Here is a 14,030-nt window from a genome sequence, read left to right on the forward strand (position 1 = left end):
TCTTCCCCATAAGGAATGACTTCAATAAAAAAATATCAGAATACTCAATTAAGGGAAATTCTAAAATGTAACTTGACCTGTACTCTTTAAACCTTCAAGATCATGAATGACAATGGAAAATTATTAAAGGAATCTATTAGAGGAATCCAAAGATATATAATCACAAAAAAACAGTATGGGACTCTTGATTGGATTCTATAAGAGAAATCAAAAACAAGCCAACAATAAAAAATTAATGGAAAAACTGGTGGTATCTGAAAATGTCTGACATTTAGCTAATATTATTATTTTAATTTCTTAAGTTTGATAAATTTAGCATGAATATATAAAATGCTAATGATAAAAAGCACTTGTTTCAAGGGTATATGGAAATTCTTTATTACTTTTGTGAATTTTCTCTAAGTCTAAAATATTTTAATGAAAAAGTTAAAATTTATAAAAACAAATATAAATATAATCCACTCTTCTGTATTGAGACTAATTTATGTACTCAAAACCTGTGTTATAAGTCTAATTATTATGAAATAAGAATGGAAATACTGGGCTGGGGTTGTGGCTCAGAGGTAAAGTGCTTGCCTAACATGTAGTGAGGCCCTGAGTTCAATCCTCAGCACCACATAAAATGAATAAATAAAACAAAGATATTGTGTCCAACTACCACTAAAGTATAAATATGTGAAAAAAGAAATGGAAATACTTAAAAAATAGAAAGTAAAATATAAGAAATAGGTTATTTATATAGTACCTTGTAGTTTTCAAACAGTAGTTATTTCTTTTTGAATTAAAATATCCTTCCTAAAATCTGTTGAGTATGTATAATTTCCTTCATTATACAAATGAAAACACTATGGATAATAGAAAGTTTATTAGATCCTGAAAATTTATTCATCTTATATCCTAAAAATTTTACACTTGGTCCAATATCTCCCCAATTCCTTTACAAACCAGTACTTGGAAACTACCACTCTACTCACTGTGTCTATGAGTCTGACATTTTTGTACACATATCACATCATCACATTTTTACTTTAAAATATACAATTTTATTTGTTAATTATAACTCAATAAAACTGAAAAAATTAAAAATTTATTGAAGACAACCTTAACAAATGAGACAGAAAATTCAGTTATCTAAATAACACAGCTACTTAGTGATTCAATCATGACTTTAACACAAACATTCTAACCTGATATTTTGTGCATGTTATGCTAATAAATTATTGACGTAAATTTACTCTATTGTTGATCTAATATGCTTCAAGTATTGTGTAATAGTAGTTCTTGGCCAAGGTCTCCATACACAGTAACCCATAGTACTTTATTTTTTTACATGTTTACAAGTGTAAAAAAATAACTTTTCCCCAATTAAAGAAACAATTAAAGTCGATAAAAAATAAACTGCTTCAATTATAAGTCCCTAAAATCACCTTTTAATAAATTATTTTGCCTTGCTTCAATTTTTATATATTTTTTCAGTGAGTATCTGATATCAATTTATTCATAATAATTGTCTTCCATATAATGGCTTACATTTTAATATTCAAACCTATAGACTCCTTCACCAGGGTTGTTCATTGGGGCATAGATCTGTTTATATTTATTCATTAGTGCATTGCTAATTAAAAATGTGTTTCATTAAATGTGTAAAAAATACTCAGGGGGAGACTGAACATGCTGAAATTAAGGACCCCTAGGCTATAAAACAACTTTAGCAGTTGAGCTGTTAAAACTAATGTGGGCAGCAAAGTGTCAAAAGTATCTATCACTTCACAATATATAAAATGCAAAATAAAATGCACATGTCAAGTATGGCAGGTAACATAAAATAGTATTTTTCTACCTTAGACTATATATTGGGATCTGAGTCACTTGGCTTGTGGGTAATTCCTGGAACTTAACATCATAACTACCTATGATGCACTTTTGCTAACCTAGTGGAGTTCTTGATTATACAATTGGGTCAAACCTGCCATTAGTAATAGAAACATGTTGATATTCAATTTCTTAGTACTACATGCTAAAGTTAGCAATGGTTATATTGTGTTCCTTTTTGAATCACTATACTTCAAGAATCAGTTAACAGAATATCTCTATTCCTGATGTAGCCCTTGGGTAAATTGTTCAATAGGCAGATTTTGCCTCTGGCACTTTTGTGTCCTCTTTGTGCATTTGGAGCCCCTTGGTTTCCATTATTTCTCAGCTATCCAGTGCTCTTATGCTGTCCTTACTTTCTCTCAACATTAGTGACTCGCTGATGAGTATATTTGTCTGGTATAGTCTATGCTTCAATGTTGTATATCCACATTTTTACATCTGCTATTTGAAACTCTTAATTCTTCAGCTTGTGAGAATTAAATTAGGTCCTTCTCTGTATGTCACTCAATTATATGACTCACAATAAGATAAATTATTATCCCTTATAATTCTGCTTAGTAGAAGGTAGTATCTAATCCAAAGGTCTGTTGTGATATAATGATGAAAAAATAAAGCTGTAGAAGTATCTGTGGTCCAAACATATCTAAATATGGGCTGCTGAGAAAGTTAGAATCAATTTTTCAGGCCAAAGGAAGTGCAAGATCCAAAAATAAGGCCAAAGAAAAAAGAAAAGCTAAATGCAAGGGGCATTGGATATCATCAAATAACAAGTAGAAAAACATCAAGGAAATACTCAAAATCAATGACCATTTAATGAAGAGATGAAAAGTAATAAAAGATGACAGTGTGTGGCTGGGGATGTAGCTCAGTGGTAGAGCGTTTGCCTCACATATGTGAGACCCTGGGTTTGATCCTCAACACCACATGAAATAAAAAAAAGTTATTGTGTCCATCTACAACTAAAAATATATTTTAAAAAGATGACAGAGTGGGTCTAAGCTGTAACTCTCAAATTCTCAACTTCATTGAAATGAAGCAGTGAAAGAATAGCTGACTAGAGAAGTGGATGACAGAATTAATAGTCAAGATTTTAATATTGGATAGCTTGAGAATCGGAGAGACTAGGAATTTGATTATTGGAGTAGAAAATAACGACAGAATTCATTGACCCAACCCTGATCAGCGTGGGGCCAAAGGGAAGGGATGACAGAGAGAAAGAAGAAGAGGAAAAGTCAATAAGCTTGTTTCCTTAACAATAGTTGAAAAGAAAAGCAGAACAATTTGAAATGAGACAAGAGTAGCAAAGACCATGAAGGAAATCACATAGCTAAGCCAAAATTATGGACTTAAAGAACTCTGTGCCAGGAAGGATAGACATTTTGTAGAATCCACAACTATCCAGTCTCCCTAGAAGAAATTTAATCAATACAACTTTTCCCCACCCATAGATAGTAAAAAATAAAAACACAGGAAACCTCATTGAAATGGGCAGTCTCAGTACATCTAGGAGGAAATTGTAAAGGAATCACTGCTAGCTGAATTTTACCAAAATCACTTTCCCATCATCTCAGACAAGAAAAATGGGTTGGAGCTAACTAGACAGCCAATCACTTGCAGGGAGGGCTAACCTAACCCAGCACTCCCTACAGGCTCTGAAGGAAGTTAAATGAACACAGGTCAACTGAAACCCAAACTCCATCATGGTAATGTGTAAAACTCCTGTGACCCGTAGAATCAAGAGTGGAGGCTTCTGTGCCACAATCTGCCCACAGAGAGCATACATTCACAGTGTCCACAGTTGAACATATTCACCAAGCTTTATGCCACTATAAAGAAGTCCCAGTAGAGAGAATCAGGGACTTCACGTCCCACAGCAGTCAGTGACAGCTCTGAGCTCTGATACCTACATGCTTGCACCCAAGAAAAATAGCAGATTTAGCACATTCCAAGCATGGAGATTCAGGTCTCTGGGTTGACTAATAACCACCAGTTTGTGAGAAAACCACATCAACCACTGAGATGGCTCCTGTGTCCCAGCACCTCTAAAAGGGTCCAAGGGTATGATTTCCAGAGTATTCAGTTAACTCAATTCTCATACATGGACCCATAGAAGGCAATACCTAATTATAACACCATGCAGCCATCAGGGAACTTCACTCATACACAAAGGCATCAACTACATCCTACAAAGGGGCTTATATAGGAGCATACCACAGACATCAGACACCACATACTATGCCAAGACACAAGCCCACTGACCTCCAACCCATGCACTCCAGAAGCAGCAGCAGCCCTACACCAACCCTCCTAACATGGACCACCCAGTACCACATGAAACAGACTATAATATCTCTACATTAAACTATCACACACTGCATATTCCAAAATATACATGGAGGAGCCCAATATGAATTTGATAATACTGGATACACCAAATTTCCCACAAAGAGGGTTCACAAGTCTGCACTCCCTTACAAGGAAGAACCTGTCTGATAAGAAACAATTAGGGACTATCTTCTCTGACCTAACAGTAAGTTAGTAGTTAAGCTGAACACATTGAAGGTCAGAGGGCATCTCATAAATTTGTATCAGAAGTAAGCTGGTGTGATCACTACCTGCGTGCCAAGGGAAACTTAGAGGTAAACCTGAGAGGTGGTAGACATATTCCTTTTAAAGTTCCTAAATTCTGATGAAATCCAAATCATGAAGACTCAATAAGAAATCTCCCTACCTCTGCATGTATTACCATAAATAGCTCTAATGTTAATTTTGATCTTACAGAGATCACTTTTCTTATTGAATTGATAGATGTTCCCCTATTGATTGATATTAGCTATTTGCTAATTAACTGGAATTGTTTTTTATTTGTTTCCTAGCTCAGGGTTGTACTTATTCCTCTTAGTTGTTCTTTTCCATCTTGAATTACTTTCTCCTGACTCAATTACTTCCCCATTTTTCTTCTTTTTGTCTTAGTTTGTATTTTTTTCTTTTTTCATTTGCCCAGTTTTTCTCTTCTCCCTTTTCAAGCCCCACATAGTTTAATAGAACTTATACTATCTTTAATAACTATTTTTTCAGCTTATTTATTTAAAAGCATTACCACAATTTTATATTCAGATTAGAGGAACTCTGGAGAAAATTTACTTTTTTTTCTTTTTTTGTTTGATACTGGAAATTGAACTTAGGGTCACTTAGCCACTGAGCCACATCTCCAGACTTTTTTGTATTTTATTTAGAGAAAAGTTTTCACTAAGTTGCTTATTGCCTAATTTTTGCTGAGTGTAGCTTTGAACTCAGGATCCTCCTGTCTCAGCCTCCAGAGCTGCTGGTATTACAGGAAGACACCATGTCTGGCTGGAGAATATTTTCAATAAGATTTTTTTCCCTAATATTTATTAGTATATGACTTTGCTGTGAAGTGATTACCATTGATAGGGTTTAATATCTTCTTCCAAGGTGGTACTGACATTAAGCATCTCAGAGGATATACATTGAGAGTGAGTATCAATACTTGGATATTTGCCTAGCTTATTCTACTTAGGAAGCATAATAAATAGTTCCCTGAAGAATGTTAGAAGATAAAATACATCCCAACAGATGGTTTTACATAAAAAAACAATATGAAAAAGGAAGAGAGCAAGCCACCCCAAACTGCCAAAAACCCTTCAAACATTGATTCTATTGACATCACAGTGGGGAAAATGTCAAAGAAAGTATGTAGACAGCTCATGGCTAAAATATTCAATGAAGTAAAAGAAGTTAGAAGAAATGAACAAAGAGAAAATACAGAGAGGGAAAGATCATTTCAATAAAGATAAAGAGATTATAAAACAGAAATCCTGGAAAATAATATCTACATAAAGTACGTTAAAAATTCACGAGAAAACACAATCAATAGATTAGGCTACATAAAAAAAGAGATTATCAGCCATCAAAAACAAAGTATATTATCTTTTTTAATTGCTTTTATTTTTTTAAATACATGACAGCTGAATGCGTCATAATTCTTATTACACATATAGAACACAATTTTTCATATCTCTGCATATAAAGTATGTTCACACCAATTCATGTCTTCATGATGTAATGTCATGATGTAACGTAATGTCCATTACATTCCATCATCATTGCTAGCCTCCTTCCTCCTCCTTTCCCCTCCCACCCCTCTGCCCTATCTAGAGTTCCTTTATTCCTCTCATTCTCCCTCTCTGTCTACCCTACTATGAGTCAGTTACCTTATATCAGAGAAAACATTCACCATTTGTTTCTTTGGAATTGCCTAACTTCACTTAGCATTATCTTCTCCAACTGCATCCATTTACTTGCAAATACCATGATTTTATTCTCTTATTGCTGAGTAATATTCCATTGTTTATATAAGCCACATTTTTAAATCCATTCATCTACTGAAGGGTATTTAGGTTGGTTCCACAGTTTAGGTATTGTGAATTGTGCTGCTATAAACATCCATGTGGCTGTGTCCCTGTAGTATGCTGTTTTATGTCCATTGGGTATAGACTGAGGAGAGGGACAGCTGGGTCAAATAGTGGTTCCATTCTAAATTTTCCAAGGAATCTCCATACTGCTTTCCATATTGGCTGCACCAATTTGCAATCCCACCAGCAATGTGTAGTGTGAGTGTGCCTTTTTCCCCACATCCCCACCCACACTTATTGTTGTTTGCATGCATAATAGCTACCATTCTGAATGGAGTGTGATGGTATCTTAGAGTAGTTTTGATTTGCATTTCTTTATTTGCTAGAGATGATGAACATTTTTTCATATATTTGTTGATTGATTGAATATTCTCTTCTGAGAATTGTCTGTTCATGTCCTTGGCCCATTTATTGATTGGGTTATTTGTTTTGTTTTGTTTTTTTTTGGTGTTTAGCTTTTTGAGGTCTTTATATACCCTAGAGATTAGTGTTCTATCTGATGTGTGAAGGGTAAAAATTTGCTCCCAAGTTGTAGGCTCTCTATACACCTCACAGATTGTTCAGGAAGAGTGAAAGCAAGTGGTATCACTATTCCAGACCTTAAACTACACTACAAAGCAATAATAACAAAAACAGCATGGTATTAACACAAAAACAGACTGGTAGACAAAAGGTTCAGAATAGAGGACACAGAGACTAATCCACAAACATCCAATTATCTTATATTAAACAAAGGTGCCAAGAACATTCATTGGAGAAAAAAAATAGTCTTTTCAACAAATGGTGCTAGGAAAACTGGAAATCCTTATGCAACCAAATGAAATGAAACCCCTATCACTCACCATGCACAAAACTCAACTCAAAGTGGATCAAGGACCTAGGAATTAAATCAGAGACTCTCCATCTAATAGAAGAAAAAGTAGGCCCTAATCTTCATCATGTGGGATTAGGTCCCTACTTCCCTAATAAAACTCCTATAGTACAAGAATTACAACCAATAATCAACAAATTGAATGGACTCAAACTAAATACAAAGTATATAATCTTTAAGGTAAAGTAAAAAATACAAAAAAATTGTGGGTATGATGATCATGACTAGAATATTCAAGAAGTTTGGGATAATAAAAGATCAAATCTAAGCATCTCTGGCCTAGATTAAGACACTGAAATATAAACTAAAGAAATGCAGAATATTTTCAATGAAATAATATCACAAAAATCTAAACCTTACAAAATAAATGGAAATCCAAATACAAGAGTAAAATAGAATACCAAATGGGCGAGACCAAAAAAAAAGATCCTCTCCAAGGTGATTATAATTAAATTGCCTCTTATGGAGAACATGGATAGAATTTTAAAATACATAATACAAAAAGAGCAGGTCACATGTACAGTTAAGCCAGTTTTAATTTCTACTGATTTTATAGCACGAATGAAAAATCCAAAAGAGCTTGGAATAATACATACTGACCCCAGAATGGTAATGGGTGCCAACCAAAATTTTTTTGACCAGGAAAAATATCCTTAAAAATTGAATAAGAACCAAAAGCCTTCTATTGTAGAAGAAACTAAGAATTCATAAAAACTAAGCCAGAGCTGAAAGAAATGAAAAATAAATATCAGAGACAACATATGAATGAATACCACTCTAGGAATAGTTAATCAAGGAAGTCTCAAGTATAAATTAAATGTTAGAAATAAACCAAAATGGCAAAAAATAAAAATCATATCTTAATAATAATAGTAATGAAAATAAATGTTTTAAACTCTCCAGTTTAAAAAAAAAAACATAGATTGGCAAAATGGATTAAAAATCAAGATACAAACATATGTTGACTACAGGAAACTAACATGAGAGACAAAGACATCCATCCACAGGTTAGAAGTGAAAGGATGGAAAAACATAAACCATGCAAGTGGAGACTGAATGCAAACAGGGATAGCTACTCTCTATTCTGACGAAGTAGACTTCAAGCCAAAATTTATCAGAGGAAATAATCAAGGCCATTCATAATGGTCAAGGGAATCATCCAACAAGATACTATGATTGTAAATATGTAATCCCCAAATATTAGTGCACCTCTATACATAAAACAAACCCTACTTGAGATAAAAAAGTCACATAAAAACCCAATACAATAAAACTGGTTGACTTTTTTATTTATATATGACAGCGGAATGCATTACAATTCTTATTACACATATAGAGCATATTTTTTTATATCTCTGGTTGTATACAAAGTATATTCACACCAATTATTGTGTTCATACATGTATTTTGAATAGTAATGATTATCATATTTCACCATCATTTATAACCCCATGCCCTCTCCCTTCCCCTCCAACCCCTCTGCCCTATCTAGAGTTCATCTATTCCTCCCATGCTACTGCTCCCTATCCCACTATGAATCAGCCTCCTTATATCAAAGAAAATATTCAGAATTTGTTTCTTTGGGGGATTGGCTAACATGACTTAGCAGTATCTTCTCTAACTCCAACCATTTACCTGCAAATGTTATGGTTTCACTCTCTTTTATTGGTGAGTAATATTCCATTGTGTATGTATGCCACTTTTTTATCCATTCATCTACTGAAGGGCATCTAGGTTGGTTCCACAGTTTAGCTATTGTGAGTTGTGCTTCGATAAACATTGATATGTCTGTTTCCCTGTAGTATGCTGTTTTTAAATGCTTTGGGTATAGACTGAGGAGAGGAATAGCTGGGTCAAATGGTGGTTCCATTCCCAATTTTCCAAGAAATCTTTATACTGTTTTCCATATTGGCTGTACGAGTTTGCAGTCGCACCAGCAGTGTATGAGGGTGCTTTTTTCCCCACATCCTCTCCAACACTTATTGTTGTTTGTCTTCATAATAGCTGCCATCCCGACTGGAGTGAGATAAAATTATAGAGTGGTTTTTATTTGAATTTCTCTAATTGCAAGTGGTGATGAACATTTTTTCATGTATTTGTTGCTTGATTGTATATTATCTTCTGAGAAGTGTCTGTTCAGGTCCTTGGTCCATTTATTGATTGGGTTTAATTTTTATTGTTTTTCAGTGTTTAAATTTTTGAGTTCTTTATATACCCTAGAGATTAATGCTCTATATAATGTGTGAGGGGTAAAGATTTATTCCCAAGGTGTAGGCTCACTCTTCATGTCACAGATTGTCTCTTTTGCTGAAAAGAAACTTTTTAGTCTGAGTCTATACCATTTATTAATTCTCAATTTCAATTCTTGCACCACAAGAGTCTAATTAAGGAAGGTGGGGCCTAATCTCACACTATGGAGATTAGGACCTACTTTTTCTTCTATTAGATGTAGGGTCTCTGGTTGTGTTCCTAAGTCCTTGATCCATTTTGAGTTGAGTTTTGTGAATAGTAAAAGATGGGGATTTAATTTTATTTTGTTGCATATGGATTTCCAGTTTTCCCATCACCATTTCTTGAAGGGGCTATCATTTCTACATTGTATGTTCTTGGCACCTTTTGTTTAATATAAGATAATTGTAGTATTGTGGGTTAGTCTCTGTGTCCTCTATTCTGTACCATTGGTCTGCCAGTCTATTTTGGTGCCAATACCATGCCATTTTGTTACTGTTGCTCTGTAGTATAGTTTAAGGTCTGGTATAGTGATGCCACCTGATTCACTCTTCCTGCTAAGGATTGCTTTAGCTATTCTGGGTCTCTTATTTTTTTCAGATGAATTTCATAATTTCTTTTTCTATTTCTATGAGGAATATCATTGGAATTTTAATTGGAATTGCATTAAATCTGTATAGTTCTTTTGGAAGTATAGTTATTTTGATACTATTAATTCTGCCTCTCCAAGAGCAAGGTAGGTCTTTTCATCTTCTAAGGTCTTCTTTGATGTCTTTCTTTAGGATTCTGTAATCTTCATTATATAGATCTTTCACCTCTTTTGTTAACTTGATTCCCAAGTATTTTCTTTTCTTTCTTTCTTTCTTTCTTTTTTTTTTTTTTTTTTTGAGGCTATTGTAAATGGGGTAGTTTTTCTCATTTCCCTTTCTGAGCATTTGTCACGGAAATACAGAAATGCCTTTGATTTATGGGTGTTTAATTTATATCCTGCTACTTTGCTGAATTCATTTACTAGTTCTGGAATTTTTCTGGTGGAACTTTTAGGGTCGTCTAGGTATAGAATCACATTAGCACCAAATAGTGCCAATTTGAGTTCTTCTTTTCCTATATGTGTATCCCTTTAATTTCGATCATTTGTCTAATTACTCTGACCAGTGTTTCAAGAACTATGTTAAATAGAAGTGGTGAAAGAGGGCATCCCTATCTTGTTCCAGTTTTTATTGGAAATGCCTTCATTTTTTCTCCATGAGAATAATGTCGGCTTGGGGTTTAGCACAGGCAGCGTTCATGATGTTGAGATAAGATCCTAGATTTTCTAGTGTTCTGAGCATAAAGGGGTGTTGAGTTTTGTCAAATGCTCTCTCTGCATCTAATGAGATGATCATATGACTCTTATCTTTAAGTCTATTAATGTGATGGATTATATTTATTGATTCCTTTATGTGGAACTACCCTTGGATCCCTGGAATGAGTCCCACTTGATTGTGGTGCATGATTTTTTGGTATGTTTTTGTATTTGACTTGCCAGAATATTATTGAGAATTTTTGCATTTATGTTCATTAGAGATATTGGTCTGAAGTTTTCTTACTTTTATGTATCTTTGCCTGGTTTTGGAATTAGAGTGATATTGTCCTCAAAGAATGAGTTTTGAAATTCTGCCTTTTTTTTCCATTTCCTGAAATAAATTGAATAGTATTGGTATCAGTTCCTCTTTAAAGGTCTTGTAGAACTCAGCTTTGTATTTGTCAGGTCCTGGGCTTTTCTTGGTTAGTATACTTTTGATGGCATCTGCTATTTCCTCACTTAAAATGTAACTGTCTAAATTGTGTATATCATCCTGATTCAATTTGGGCAAATTATATTAATCAAGAAATTTATTGATGCCTTTAATATTTTCTATTTTATTGGAGTACAAGTTTTCAAAATAATTTCTAATTACTTTCTGTATTTCTTTAGTGTCTGTTGTGATATTTCCTTTTTCATCATATATGTTAGTGATTTGAGTTTTCTTTCTCCTTCTCTTCAATACATGACTAAGTGTCTGTTAACTTTACTTATTTTTTCAAGGAACCAACTGTTTATTTCCGTCAATTTTTTCAATTGTTTATTTTGTTTCAATTTCATTGATTTCAGTTCTGATTTTAATTATTTCATGTCTTCTGCTGCTTTGGGTGTTGATTTGTTCTTCTTTTTCTAGGACTTTGAGATGTAATTTTAATTCATTTATTTGTTGACTTTTTCTTCTTTTAAGTAATGAACTCCATGCAATAAACTTTTCTCTTAGTACTGCCTTCATAGTGTCCCAGAGATTTTAATATATTGTATCTGTGTTCTCATTCACCTCTAAGAATTTTTAAATCTCCTCCTTGATGTCCCATTGCCATTCAATAGCATATTATTTAGTCTCTGGGTGTTGGAGTAGCTTCTATTTTTTATTTTATAATTGATTTTTAATTTCATTCCATTATGATCTGAAAGAATGCAGTTTAGTATGTTTACTTTTTATATTTGCTAAGAGTTGCTTTGTGGCATAATATATAGTCTATTTTAGAGATGAATCCTTGCTGCTGAGAAAAAAAGTGTACTCTCTCATTGCCGGATGAGATATTCTATATATGTCAGCTAAGTTTAAGTTATTGATTATATTATTGAATTCTATAGTTTTTTTGTTCAGTTTTTGTTTCTTTTGATGAAAGAGGTGTGTTAAAGTCACTCAAAATTATTGTGTTGTGGTCTATTTGACTCTTGTATTTGAGAAGAGTTTGTTTGATGAACATATAGGCTGCATTGTTTGGAGAATATATATTTATAATTGTTAAGTCTTGTTGGTGTATGGTTCCCTTGAGCAGTGTATAGTGCCCTTCTTTATCCTTTTTGGTTAACTTTAGCTTCATGTCTGCTTGATTTCATATGAAAATGGAAACCCCTGCTTGCTTCCACAGTCTGTTTGTGTGGTATCATTTTTTATAACTCTTCACTTTCAGTCTGCAAATGTCTTTTTCTATGAGCTGAGTCTCTTGGAGGCAGCATATTGTTAGTTTTCTTGGTTTTTCTTTTTGTTGTTGTTTTCTTTGATTCAATTCTGCTACTCTATATCTTTTGACACAGGCCATTAATATTCAAGGTTATTATTGAGACGTGATTTGTATTCCCAGCCATTTTTGTTTATTTTTAGTATTTAATGTTACTTGGTTTCTCCTCTGATTAGATTTTCCTTTAGTGTGATTCCCTCCCTTTGCTGATTTTCATAATTTTTTTTCATTTCCTCTTTATGCAATATTTTGCTGAGGATGTTCTATAGTGCAGGCTTTCTAGTTGTAAATTCTTTTAACTTTTGTTTATCATGAAAGGTTTTTATTTCACCCTCAAATCTAATACTTAGTTTTGCTGGTTATAAGATTTTTGGCTGGTATCCATTTTCTTTCAGAGCTTGATATATGTTGTTCCATGATCTTCTGGCTTTGAGGGTCTGCATTGAAAAATCTTCTGAGATACTAATTGGTCTCCCTCAATATGTGTTCTGATTCCTCTCTCTTGAAGCTTTTAAGATTCTGTCCTTATTCTGTATGCTAGACATTTTCATTATAATGTGCCTTGATGTATATCTCTTGTAATTTTGTACATTTGGTGTCCTGTAAGCCTCTTGTACTTAGTTTTCTTATTCGTTCTTCATGCTTGGGGAATTTTCTGATATTATCTCATTGAAGAGATTGTGCATTCCTTTGGTTTGAAACTCTGTGCCTTCCTCTATGCCAATAACTCTTAGATTTGGTCTTTTGATGCTGTCCCATAATTCTTGAATGTTCTCTTCATGGTTTCTAACTATCTTCACTATGTGATTCACTTTATTTTCCAGATTGTATACATTGTCTTCAACATCTGACGTTCTATCTTCCAAGTGATCTAGTCTGTTGGTTATGTTTTTTATTGAGTTTTTTATTTGATTTATTGTATCCTTCATTTCAAGGATTTCTGACTGTGTCTTTTTTTTCAGAGTCTCTATCTCTCTTGAAGTAAGCTTTTGCTACCTGAATTTGCTCTTATCTCACCATTGGAGTGATCAGTTTTTGCCTGTATTTGCTCATTTAGATCATTCTTTAATTAACAGATTATTTTACTTATGAACCTTCTGAACTCCTTCTCTGACATTTCATCAACTTTGCTGTCTGTGGGTTCTATTATTATAGTGTCCTGGTTTGTTTGTGGCATTTTCTTCCCTTTTATAATGTTGTCTATGTGTCTTCCTTTCTTGCAGTGTGCATCTGAGATATTACAGTTTCTTCCCTATATTCTTTAGTACCTGTGCAGATTGTCTTTACTTCACCTTGATGTTGAGCTTCCAGACCCTGGTGGTTTTCCTCAGTAAATCCTACTGCTTTCTTGATCTAGGTCCTGCACACTTTGGTGTGGGTAGATCTGGGCTGCTGGGTTTGACCTCCCTTGTTTGTCTGCTGCTCAGAAGGGGCAGCCCTGTGCCAGGCCTACTGAGATCATGGATCCTTTGAGGGCTGGTGTGTGCTGTCTGGGCTGGATCTAGGCCTCCATGGTAGTCTGCTGGTAGGAAGTGATGATCCTGCCCCAGAGGTCAGAAGGGGTTGTCACCAGAGGCTAGGCTCTG

Source organism: Callospermophilus lateralis, chromosome X, assembly GCF_048772815.1.
Source record: "Callospermophilus lateralis isolate mCalLat2 chromosome X, mCalLat2.hap1, whole genome shotgun sequence".
NCBI lineage: Eukaryota > Metazoa > Chordata > Mammalia > Rodentia > Sciuridae > Callospermophilus > Callospermophilus lateralis.